Source organism: Chenopodium album, chromosome 17 (assembly GCF_948465745.1).
Source record: "Chenopodium album chromosome 17, dcCheAlbu1.1, whole genome shotgun sequence".
NCBI lineage: Eukaryota > Viridiplantae > Streptophyta > Magnoliopsida > Caryophyllales > Amaranthaceae > Chenopodium > Chenopodium album.
In genome coordinates, this window is record NC_137850.1 from 4,870,052 (window position 1) to 4,883,421 (window position 13,370).

Genomic DNA, 13,370 nt, shown 5'->3' on the forward strand with positions numbered 1-13,370 from the left:
GGAAAGTATTTTCAGCAAAAAGAAGTTTTGAATGAAATATGATTTTATGGAAAGTATATCTTTTGGAAAAGATAAGCTAATATTTGGAAAATATAAGTTTGAAATAAAATATGATTTTATGGTAAGTATATCTTATTAATATTGACAAAATATATGCTTAACAAAAAGATATATTTTTCGAAAACTTATTTTTGGGAAATATCTTTTAAACATATCTTTTGAGAAAACTTATCTTTTATGAAAGAATGATTTGGGTGTACTATAAATATGCTCATATGTATTCATTCAAAGTTGGGGCTGATGAAGTGTAGTGGTCGTGCTTAATGGTTTTATCCTTCACTACGAAGCTAAGTCAGTCCTCCTGGTCAAAGTTCCTATCAGGTTTTGGTTACAATACGTCTAGTGAGTTCCAGACAGATCTCGAGTGTCCAACATATTAGTTTAATCTCTTTATTCATATATATGTATTTAGAATTATTCAATGAGATCTTGTAATGGGAAAAAGGGTCTGAGTGTTTTATGTATTGGGGTGTGAGAGTTCGTGAGGATTCTCGTTATTGTAATTGAGATATTGCAAAGTGTGAGCTTCTAGGGTGAAGCCGAGTGAGCTTCTAGTGAGAGGCCGAGTGAGTAGTACTCAAGGAGTACGAGTGAATCTAAGTGAGGAGCTTAGGTTGGGTAGGATAGGGTCCTATCGAGTAGCATGTTTCAAGGTATGAACTTGTGAGAAAGGTATGTTTGTAATAGGTTGTAACTAGGAGTGTTTGGCCTATTATAGTGGATTGGTTTGGTTTGAAATCCCTTAGAGGGTCGAGGTTTTACTTCCATTTGGTCCCTGGAAGGTTTCCTCGTAAAATCTGCTTTGCACTCTTTAAGTTCCTAACTATAACTGTTTTATATTCCGCGAAAATTAGGTGTTAGAAACTTACTACAATTCACCCCCCCTCTTGTAGTATATCATCTGAAATAACAGTTGGTATCAGAGCTAGTGCTCTAGATAAACCGGGCAACCCCGAGGAGCAAGTTCCGAGCTAGGATGGATATCTACAAGGAATGCAGCGAATGAAACTCAACCCTAGAACGTTCCCAATACCACGTGAAGACCAAAGTGTGCTTGTGAAGAAGAAGTGATTCAAAGATGAACATCTTTGAGGTAAGTGTCCCGTCTTTGAATTCTTGGTTATATGCATGTTATTATGTGTACAAGTTCCTTGCAATATTTATAGTTAAATGTTGGATTTTGTTTTGAAAGTTTTTGAATCATTTTTGTGTAACCTCAAATCTTATTTATAGTGTGAAAAGTATTTTTTAGATTTACAAATTGATTTATTTTTAAAGAATCAGTTTACTAGAAATAATTCAAGGAACATATTGTGTAGAATTATGCATATTTGGTCTATTGGAACCTGGATTACCTCTGAATGGAAACTTAATTCTTAGGGCAAGGTAATGAACATATATTTTGAATATTTGCCAAAGAATGACCTTATCATGTGTCTTTATTACTCTGGAATATTTATTATGTAGACACATGATGTTTATTGTTAGTAAAGATAGGTTGTTTAGCCGTAGTTGGTTTAATTATGGATTATTGACAACTATTACTAACAAGAAGGTACCCAATATATATTGGGTAACCAAAGCCAAAAGGTGACTGATTTTGCAGGCTATGTGAGTGGAGACAACCTATTAATAACGATGATACTTTGATTGTTTATACGTAAGGAATTATGTGCAAGTTCCTCTCACTAGAGAGCTTTTATAAGAGGTTTGTAATAGGTGAAGCGATAATATGGAAGAGTGTGTAAGTCACCTATACATCTCTATGTAGATATTAGTCATTTGCTTTTGGTATGTATTAATCCTTCACAAATTCCTATTGAACTTCAATTTCATATTTCCAAGGTGGTATTTGTGAATGGATGTAAAAGAGAAGTTGTTTTGAAGCTTATAACGTATATCATGACAAACTAACTTCTCTTCTAGTTTTGTGCTGGTTATTAATGATTGTTTTTTAGGTTTGTTCAAGATAAATCGATGCATAAAAGTTTGTTCCATTAGGAACTCGGTGCTCAAATTAGTTGGAACTTGGTGAACTTGGAATGATAAAATGACTTAGGGAAACAGGAATATTAAAGCTTCTATATCAAGGTGCTATAGGAGTTAACGTGCAAGTTCCTCTTCAACTTCTTGTTCAAGTTCCAGTCAAGTTCCTATTGTTCAAAGTTTCTTGGAACAAAGCATAAATTCCTATAGCAGACCCTTATGAAGGATGATGAAATAAGATGATTATCTTTGACTACATGTTAGAGATTAATAATTTCGTTTATGGAACAACATCCAAAAGGGAGTATTTCTTACAGGAACTCTATGCTTAAATACTTTTTATGCTTAGGTTGTATCTATCTCTTTTGACTAACCTACTAACCTATTGAAAGCACAAAAGAATTCTCTTGGGTTTTTGATTTTTCAGGTTATATCTTTTGAATGATAATATGAGGGACATTGACAAGGTGTTGAAGAATTTGAGATTAAATCAACACGTTCCTCTACCCAAGAAACAATGGTCTAAAGGACCAGAAGGACATGTTCCAACCTTATGTCAAAAGGAACATGGAGAATTGAAGGTTTACAGTAGAAGGGAACTTGTAGTATCTCGACAGCGAGGTTCCAAAGAGATGATGATAGCCAAATCAAGGTATCTCCTGCTATAAACCTACAATGGAAGAACTTTGACTTATAAGACTAACACAAAAGGAAAAATTGCTACATAACAGGAAGTTAGTAAGTCAAGTTCCTATCTTATTGTGAATATTTTTCTTGTCGAGTTTTTAATGCACATTCTGGTTTTCAAATGTTTGTAACTCCAGATGTTTTATGGATTTAAGTCGGCATCATCAATAAAAAGTGGAAATGTCAAAATTAAAGGGAACCAAATAAGGAACACAACATTTGTGGATTTCAAGTTGGTTCCTAACAACAACCTGACATTTCTAGGTTTTATTGAAGATGAAATTCTTCTGTGCTTCAAACTTGAAACATGTTAATCTTTTCGTGCTTGATAAACCTAGTAGGAACTCGATAATAGGCATATGTATATGTAAGTTCCAAACAGGTTAAGGCCAAGAAGGATGAGAATCAAAACATGTTATATTCTCTTTCAACATTAGGGAGATGGTAAGCCACACTAATCCATTAGATCTTAGTGATATATATGGATTTGTTTACCATGTGATATTTAGAGATTAATTGAAAGAGATATCTTGTTTATAAGTTTTGAATGAAAATGGGCACTTAACTACTTTTCTTAGTAGAAAAGATGATGAACTATATGTTGAAAATCTTTTCTATAACAGGATATGTGGCTAAGTGATAGGCGTGTCGCGTACCTAACAAAAATAACCAAACTAACTCTACTATGTAGTTGAGCAAGTAGGGGTCGAATCCCAAGAGACTAAGGACTAACTTATTAAACAGACTCAAATTAATACTAAGCAAGTAACCAATCAATATCGAGAAATCTATACTAGAACAACTACGAACTATCGAGTAGCAAAAATTATAATAATGAATTAATCAAGAACTAAAGACATCTAAGATTTAGTATTCTCACTAATATGAATCAATGCAATAGAACAATCCCTTTCCCTCAATTAAATCAATAAATATTCCACAAGACAAATGCTCCCTAAAACAATACGAAGAGTTTCTTTCGATCAACTAATAGCTTCCCTAACATGCAATCATACCTATTTTCATGGAATCATACATATTAAAGACATTAAGAACGGCATCCTATAAGTCCTAGCAAGAACAATTAGCTATTTTCATGCATAAAAGTTCTTACTTTTAATTAGGGTTCTAAAATCAATTAAGAATCAACTTTCGTTGTAAACCTAATTACATTCAATAATACTATTTCTAGTTAATCATTGATAATAAAAACAACCCTAACAAAGAGGAATTATAAATTAATTCAATTGAGAATTGGGAATTAATTGACACATCAATCCATATTAGGGTTCAACTTAACCCTAGATTATGAAACTACTCACACATGATAATAGAAATAACAAGACAATTAATTAAAGAAAACATAAAAGCAATAGAAATTAAAGAGAATAAGGAAAAGAAATCAATACTTGAAATTTAATATGAAATCTTCAATCTTCAAAGCACAACCCTAGAAAGTATTGTAGAAGAACGTAGTACCAAACAGCTCTAAAAAATAATGTAAAAAGTGATTAATAAAATACTATCTAAAACCTATTTATATGCTAGGAAAATAGTAGTAGTCTTTACTTAGGATTAGGACTCCTAAAATCCCAAAAATAAGGCTCATTTCGCCACTTAATCAAGAGGTCGCAGCTAGGCTGCGGTACAAGGCCGCGAGCCGCAGTGAAGCTACAGAGTAGGCTACCAAACATGAGTTTATTGCTCCTTTGTGAAGTTCGCCGCAGGCAAGCTGCGGTAAGCCATAGAAAACCGCAATCAAGCTGCGGACTAGGCTTCCTTGAAGCTTCTTGGATGCTAGAAATGCTCCATATGAAGGATATCCCGCGTCCAAGTTGAATTCCACGCAAATCGAGCCCTGCTCCTATAAAAACAAAAACAAACAAACCGAGAAGAGCAATATCGAAATAGGAAGAGTAATAACTCTAAAAGATTAGGAAAATGAAGAAAACACAATAAAATATGACCAAATATCACATATAAATCATGTAAAATATCGTGTTATCATTAAGTGTTCATCATTTATGAAGTTATAGATCTAACAATGGAACCTAGTTCCAGTCATGTTTGATGTTTGTTGCAAGAACACAGGATTGACAACAAGTTTCCAACTTTGAATCATGGAAGACACGAAGAAAACATATTTATATGCTAATGGTCTTTGCAGGTTCTTTGGCATAGATTTCAATGTCTCTTGCTACGTCATCAACACTGAAACAATTGATCTTTGATTAACAAGACACCCTATGTTCCACTTAGGGATGTTTGATGATAGAAGTACCAAGGCGATTTACCCATAAACGCCTAGAATAGTAAAACATAAAGAGTTTACTCTCTATCTTGTTTAATGTGCAATAAGTGAACATATTTTGAGACTAACATGTTTGTACCCAGCAAATAGGTTGAAGATAAAAGGTGAACTCGCAAGTTTTTGTAGAACAACCTGAGTACCTAGTAAAGAAATATGTCACTAAGAATAACAGCAAGGGATAGCTACATACATTGAGGAACTTTTAGATGCTAAGTTCCAACTCATGCAACAAAGTTCAATGAACTCAATACAAGAAAGCAACATCTGACGAAGTTTCAAAACTGAGACAATATTTGTTCCAACCAGCAAAATCTCAACAAACTATGGAACTACAGTGTCTTTCATGCATATGTAACCAAGGCAGAGCCTCATGACATTGAAGCATTTGAGGATGTAGCTTGAAGGTTAGATGTGCAACAGGAACTCAATGAGCTTAAAAGGAAGAAGGTGTTTGTTACATCCTGAACCTATTCTAGAACACCTAAAAAGGGTCGGAGATTAAAAAGGGTATTCTGGGAAAATCTTGTTGAGTAAGGCACGTGAATAGAGCAAGGCCAGGTTGGTTCTTAAAGGAAACAACCAATACAAAGGTATGTATTGTTTTTAAGGAACTTGTTGCTCGTGTAGCTAAACTTGAAGGTAATTGAATATTATTTGTTCTTGCTGTTTATATGGGATTAGAGTTGTACCACATGGATGTCTTGTGTGTCTTGATATAAATTTTTATATAGACGTCTATGTGGAACATACTCTAGAATAGAATGCTATCCAAGTTCCTTCTTGAAAATTGAGCTTTAAAATTGTCAATTTTTTGTTTTCAAGATGGAATAGTTATTAGTTGTACTTATTTACATTGCTTGTATTTCTGGTACAACTAACGAGCCATTGTGCATTGGTTTTTGCTAATTCTTTGATGAGAAAATGTATTTGTAAGCATTAACCACTGACAATGGAACTTGAGTTAGAAGTGGAAGTTCATATTAGATTCGTGATCATCAAGGAACAGAACAACCACTTTAAGAACTCTCAGGTAAGCCATCACATTCAACCAATGCGTTAAAGTTATATTTTTACTGGTAAAAGACTACATAAGATATAAGTTCCTTTTCACATGTCGGTATTAGATGAATTGAATTGATATATTTTTGGTATGAATGTAATATGTGAATTTGTGAATTGATTCTCTTATGGTTCTGTCTTGACTTGTCACATTCTTGTATATTGCTTAATGGAACAAGACTTGATGAAACATAACATGAGTATAAAGTATTTTTCCCTTAAGTTATGTCAAGTTGGGGTTCCTATGCATGTTAAACTTAAAGTAAAGAATGTGCGCTTATTGTTAATATGTCACACTTAGTTCTTGTGTTGTAAAAGACATAATCACTTGCCTAAGAGTATTAGAGGTCTCATAATAAAACTATGGATGCTGTCAAACACGAAGTTCCTAAGTTGCCGAAGGAACAATGGAAGAAACTTTGATGGAACAAGACAGGTAAGTTCCCAAACCGTTTGTAACTAACTTGTTTGAATTTCAAAGGGAACTAACCTATCTTTTTGCCAACTTTCAAGCATCCACACCATATATCTTCGAAAGCAACATTATCGTACAACTCTAAGTTGTGTGTCCGTGTTGCTTATACTTTAACTGTCTCATATTAAGAAATTCGAAGATTCTTATTCACCCAATTCAATTTCCTCTTTCTGTTCATACAATTTTACTTCTTATTCTTAATTTCCATGTGCTCTAAGTTCATTCATCATATATTTATGGTTCATAGAAACGTGAAGAATGGTAATCACATGTTGAGGGGGAAGTTGTAGAAAAAGTAGAAGTAAGCACTTAAAAAAGAAGAAGAATGGTAAGGGACTCAGGGGGAATAAGGTAGGAACCAAGTGGAACTTAAGTGTATGAGTAAGTATTATCTTCATTTATTTCAAATGTGTTATTCTAGGAAAGCATGCAAAATTTGTATAATGACACCCTTTGAAAAAAAAAAAAAAAAAAGGTGATCAAATATTTAATTTCCTAGATATCTAAATGTGAAGAATATTGACTATGTTGATGTCATGTACTCGTATGCTTGGTGAGCTAGTAAAGGAACAGTAAGAAACGATGAAGGAACCTGACTATGATGAATCTGAAATCTATTTAACTTCCAGTAAGTAGAGTGTTCCTCAAAGAAGTTGGTGGTTGTAGTAAGGGAACTCGATTATCAATTAGCAAGATGAATATGTGTTTAGCAGGAGGTTCAAGAGTTTGAGGTGAAGAACAATGTGGCGAACCTCATCTCAAAAGGTCTAAACGGAGAGCACAAATTCCACTTCATGTTCCCTCTACTTATTTTGTTCCATATGCTTCTTTATATATCCTTTGAGCTTGTGCTTTCATTTGCCTATTTATGCAATCCATCTCTAACTTTTTAGCTCTAATCTGTACTTGATTTTTAACTTCTTATTTGTCAAGTTCAATTAAGGGTTTTAAAGTTGGGTCTTTGGATTGTGAGTTGGAAATTAGTGTGGAAATGGTATCCGTGTTTGAAAAGTGAGTACCTTGAGGCTTTTAGGAGCAACAAGTGTTTAACCATTATATATTTACTTATTACATGGTGGTAGGTGTGACATATGACTTTACGTTTGTGTAATTTACGGAAAACAAACGTGTGGAATAATACCCTTTTTGATAATAACAAAAGGGGGAAGAATATGTATGATGCTTATGGTATGCAGCAGTTAAGTCTAAAGTTCTTACATCATGATCATTGAAAGTATATATATATATTGATAAATGATATGTATTGCTAAGTTCCTAACTATATGAAGTTCCTGTGTATGTTCCTAACTTATTCTAATGTTATTTCCTTGAAAAGCTAAGGGGGAATAGATGTACAACAATTGATCTAATAATGTGTGATAAGCATCATTAGTTTGTCATCATCAAAAAGGGGTAAATTGTTGAGTAATTAGGTTTTGATGATTGTAAACTAATGATGATTATCTATCTAACGTGTTTGTTAAGTTGTGCGTAGAAAGAACAAGTTATGCTTGGAACATGATACAAGAAACCTGAGCAATGCCAAGTATATATATATAAGGAACCTGAGCAATATATGATAAGCAATAGAGAAACAAGAACAATGATGAGTGTCATGGTTGATAAGCATGATGATGGCTATAGAACCATGAAGGTAACTATGTAACTAGGTGTTTGCATATGTTACCTTCATGAGGTAAGTACACTATGCATACATGAGTCGTATATGTGTAGGAGTATTTACATAAGCTTTAAGTTTAATCAGTTCTCTCACTTGAAGTTTGTTTATGACAAACAAACTTCAATCTAATGTTTCTCTTAAGTGTGTATGTGAAGATAGGAACTGACTTAGGTGAAGTCAATGGGTTGGAACATAGAAAACTTTAGGAGGAACAAGAGGGAATGAATGAACCTAAAGCAGGTTCTCACACGAGAACCAAACCACGAAGGAACCTGAAGATATTCTCCAACGAGATGCGGAAGGAACCTTCGGCAAGCTTTCCCACGAGAGCCGGAGCATGTTCCCTAACAGGTACACACAAAGAGCTTCCTAATATAAGCATGACAACAAGCTAAAGAGTGAAGCTTGGACTACGAAGATGACAACAAGTTCTAGAGGAGCTTGGACTGCAAAGATGACAGCAAGTACTAGAGGAGCTTGGACTGCGAAGATGACAGCAAGTTCTAGAGGAGCTTGGACTGCGAAGATGACAGCAAGCTCAAGCTAGGAACTTGGCCTGCAGTTCCAGAAGTGGAACATTACCCCGAGATCTAGAATACATCAAGACTACAAGATTCCAGAACAAGAGTTTCAGAGAAACAGCATGAAGACAGAGAAATTGAAGTATACTGCTCTAGGATTCATGTAAGTATGTTGGACATAAAAGTCAGTCTGGAACAAGTCTATAAAACCAAGGTGAACTCCAAACAGTCAATGAAATTAGAGTTACTGACTTGTTAGGCACTCCGAGACTTTGAGAGTTTCAGAACCGAATAGGAACTTAAGTCTGCACGTCGTTAAAGGTCGGTTTTAATGACATATATATTTACCTAATACATGCATATCTTTTAGGGATTTGGTTTTACAGAATAAAGATATTTATTTTCTAATAAATCCCTTTTGGAAATAGATAAGTTATTTTCGGAAAGTATTTTCAGCAAAAAGAAGTTTTGAATGAAATATGATTTTATGGAAAGTATATCTTTTGGAAAAGATAAGCTAATATTTGGAAAATATAAGTTTGAAATAAAATATGATTTTATGGTAAGTATATCTTATTAATATTGACAAAATATATGCTTAACAAAAATATATATTTTTCGAAAACTTATTTTTGGGAAATATCTTTTAAACATATCTTTTGAGAAAACTTATCTTTGATGAAAAGAATGAATTGGGTGTACTATAAATATGCTCATATGTATTCATTCAAAGTTGGGGCTGATGAAGTGTAGTGGTCGTGCTTAATGGTTTTATCCTTCACTACGAAGCTAAGTCAGTCCTCCTGGTCAAAGTTCCTATCAGGTTTTGGTTACAGTACGTCTAGTGAGTTCCAGACAGATCTCGAGTGTCCAACATATTAGTTTAATCTCTTTATTCATATATATGTATTTAGAATTATTCAATGAGATCTTGTAATGGGAAAAAGGGTCTGAGTGTTTTATGTATTGGGGTGTGAGAGTTCGTGAGGATTCTCGTTATTGTAATTGAGATATTGCAAAGTGTGAGCTTCTAGGGTGAAGCTGAGTGAGCTTCTAGTGAAAGGCTGAGTGAGTAGTACGCAGGGAGTACGAGTGAATCTAAGTGAGGGACTTAGGTTGGGTAGGATAGGGTCCTATCGAGTAGCAAGTTTCCGGGTAGGAACTTGTGAGAAAGGTCTGTTTGTAATAGGTTGTAACTAGGAGTGTTTGGCCTATTATAGTGGATTGGTTTGGCTTGAAATCCCTTGGAGGGTCGAGGTTTTACTTCCAATTGGGCCCTGGAAGGTTTCCTCGTAAAATCTGCTTTGTACTCTTTAAGTTCCTAACTATAACTGTTTTATATTCCGCGAAAATTAGGTGTTAGGAACTTACTACAATTCACCCCCCCTCTTGTAGTATATCATCTGAAATAACAATATGGTTGCTAAGGATCTTAAAACTTAAGCTAATTCGAAGTCTTTAGTGAGATTTGGAATTCGTCAAGTAGACAAACAAACTATATTTCTAATTCAATGGATTAAAGACACTAGGGAGTGGGATTCACTCAACCGTGGCAATTAGGCAAATAGGGAGTAAAATAGACAAGAGATAGCAAAGACTATATGTAAGATCAACCTCATGCAATTAGGAAACAACTCACACTACTAAACTTAGATTCCTCATTAGTTAAGCAATAGAAGATACGTAATGAAATTGCAATAAGTAATGACATACTCAATTCACATTCCCATGTCAAACTAAGCATACCATGCTATCAAGCTCCTAAATCAAGGGTAGCTAATCCTATCATGAAGAACTAACAAGAAATCTCATACAATCAATTTAATTACAATTCAAACATCAATACTCCTCCAAAATTTACATAACTAACCAAAAGATTAAGCTTCACCGAACCCCTAGCCTAGCAAAGAAGACTACTCACAACTCATCTTAGGTGACATGCAAAGGGTAGGGTTCTAACTACTTCAATAATTGGGGAAAAGTGATTTACTAATGAATAAATTATCATCCAACAACAAATTATCAAGAATTAAAGAGATTCAAGTGACATGTAAATACAAAATAAAATCAGAAACTAACTAGATGAAGGTGGAAGAAATTACAAATTGAAGCTTCAAATGTTGAATATAAAGTGCCAAATATTGAGAATAATCCTTGAAACACACTATTACAGTGATTGATTTGATGAAAACTAAACTAGATTACCAAAGTGGAATGTTTCAAATTAAGAGGAACTACTAAAAACCATGCTACTGTTGTCTGACCCCTAAATAAACTAAAGGGGAAGTATTTATACTCCCCGAATTACATAGGTTAATCCCTCAAAATAAGACGAATTACAACTCAAGTCCCACACCCACAAAGGCAGCATGCAACGTCACTTGGGCACTAGGCAACAGATCGGGCCAAGGGAGTTGCCCATGGGTGCTAGGAAGCACCACTCCCCTAAAGAGCTTTATTTAGAAACCTGCTAAGAATCCTAGTGAACACTCAAGTGACAATAACACAATAATGGGCCGTTTGAGGGCCCAAATGAAGCCTAAACAGGCTAAAACTTGGAGGCCCACCGTTTTTGGACCCAATGAAGATGATGGTCCAGTCAGATTTTGGAGATGGGTCCCACATTGTTCTAGATTGCGCTACAAGGTTCGTGAGCCTTCCGGAAGCCTCTAGAATCTTCTAGGGCAATCATATACATTCTTTGTAAACTAGAGTAGTCTAGTTCTCTCCAGAAACATGTACATAGAGAGGAGTAGAGTAGAGTTGTGTAGAACTCTCTAGAGTAACATTGTTCTAGAACCCTCCCTTTGAGGAGGTTAAGAACTTTCTAGACTAAAACTCTCTAGGCATGGAGAGCAATATAAATAGGTTGCCTCCCCCTCGTTTGTATATTATCCAAACATTTTGTAAACTCTCTCAAGCAATACAAAGCATCCTTTAAGCAATCTTTCTAAGCTCTCTCTTGCTTGCTTACTTATCCATTCTCTAACTTACTCACTTAACTTCAAGCATCGTACTTAGCCTAGCTAAGGTACTTTGGGGATCCTTGACTGGAATTGTGGGGGTAATTCTAATAGGACGCGTGCTAAAGACTTGGGGAAATAGTCAGCACGTGACAGGTGGCTCCAACTATGGAGTACACCCGCTCCTCACAGGAGGGGGGTCTTGGTCAGAATGTCCTTATTTCAATGGAGCGCCCGCTCCTGGAGAGGCGCACGCCCGCTCCACCAGGAGCGGGCTCTCCTTTCTTAGTTCTTATGCCTTGAACATCATTCCACGCTTTGATTGCTTATCAAATTAAGTCATAATACCTGCAAAATATGGACAAACACAAACAAAGAGGGGAAAGGCCGAGACACAACTTTTATATACAAAACGGGTTAGAAAGATGGGAAAGGATAATAAAACCGGGTTAAAGTCACCACAATAAGTGGTCAAATAAACCACTTATCAAATTCCCCCAAGCTAGCTAAATGCTTGTCCTCAAGCAATTCACATTGCCTAAAAACAAACCAAAAGATCAATTTGCTCAAAGAAAAGCACATGCATAGATACAAGAATCCTTAAGTAAGAAGGGCATCCGTTCGCCTACGAGTCGCGCAAGCTAAGTGATAACGAGAAAAGGTATCCTGTGCATGAAAAGGAAATGACGGCTATCATTCATTGCTTGCGCATTTAGAGGCACTACTTGCTTGGGAGTCGGTTCATCATCTATACCGACAACGTTGCTACAAGCTACTACCAAAATCAGAAGAAGATCAGTCCCAAGCAAGCTCGTTGGCAAGATTTCTTGGCGGACTATGACTATGTCATGGAATACAAGCCAGGCAAGGTTAATTTCGTCGCCGATGCTCTAAGCCGGAAGGCCATGCTTGCTGCTATTAGCAGCATCACAAGCTCCATCCTTGATCAGATCAAGGATGGTCTTCCCCATGACCCCATGGCCAGAAGATTAATGGAGTTGGCCAAAGAGGGGAAGACTCGGAAACTCTGGGTAGAGGGTGGGATCCTCTACACCACCGGGCGTCGGGTGTTTGTGCCTAAGTGGGATAATCTTAGGCGGGACATTCTGAAAGAGTGCCATGATTCAATGTGGGCTGGGCACCCAGGTATTCAACGAACTTTGGCACTCTTGGACGACACTTATTATTAGCCTCACATGCGGGACAATGTGGAGGCCTACGTGAAGACGTGTCTTGTGTGCCAACAAGACAAGTTTGAGCAACGGGTGCCGGCTGGGTTACTTGAACCATTGCCTATTCCGGAGGATCCTTGGGAGAGCGTCTCTATGGATTTCATCTCAACTCTGCCCAAGTCCGAGGGATGCGGGTCTATCATGGTGGTAGTAGACCGCTTCTCTAAATATGGGACATTCATACCGGCACCAAAGGATTGTACAGTCGAGCAAGCCGCCAAGCTCTTCTTTAAGCATGTCGTCAAATATTGGGGCTTGCCAAAGAGCATAATCAGTGACCGAGATCCAAGGTTCACGGCAAAGTTTTGGACGGAGCTATTCAAACTCCTTGGGTCTGGGTTGCACTTCTCTACAAGCTTTCACCCACAAACCGATGGGCAAACGAAGAGGGTGAA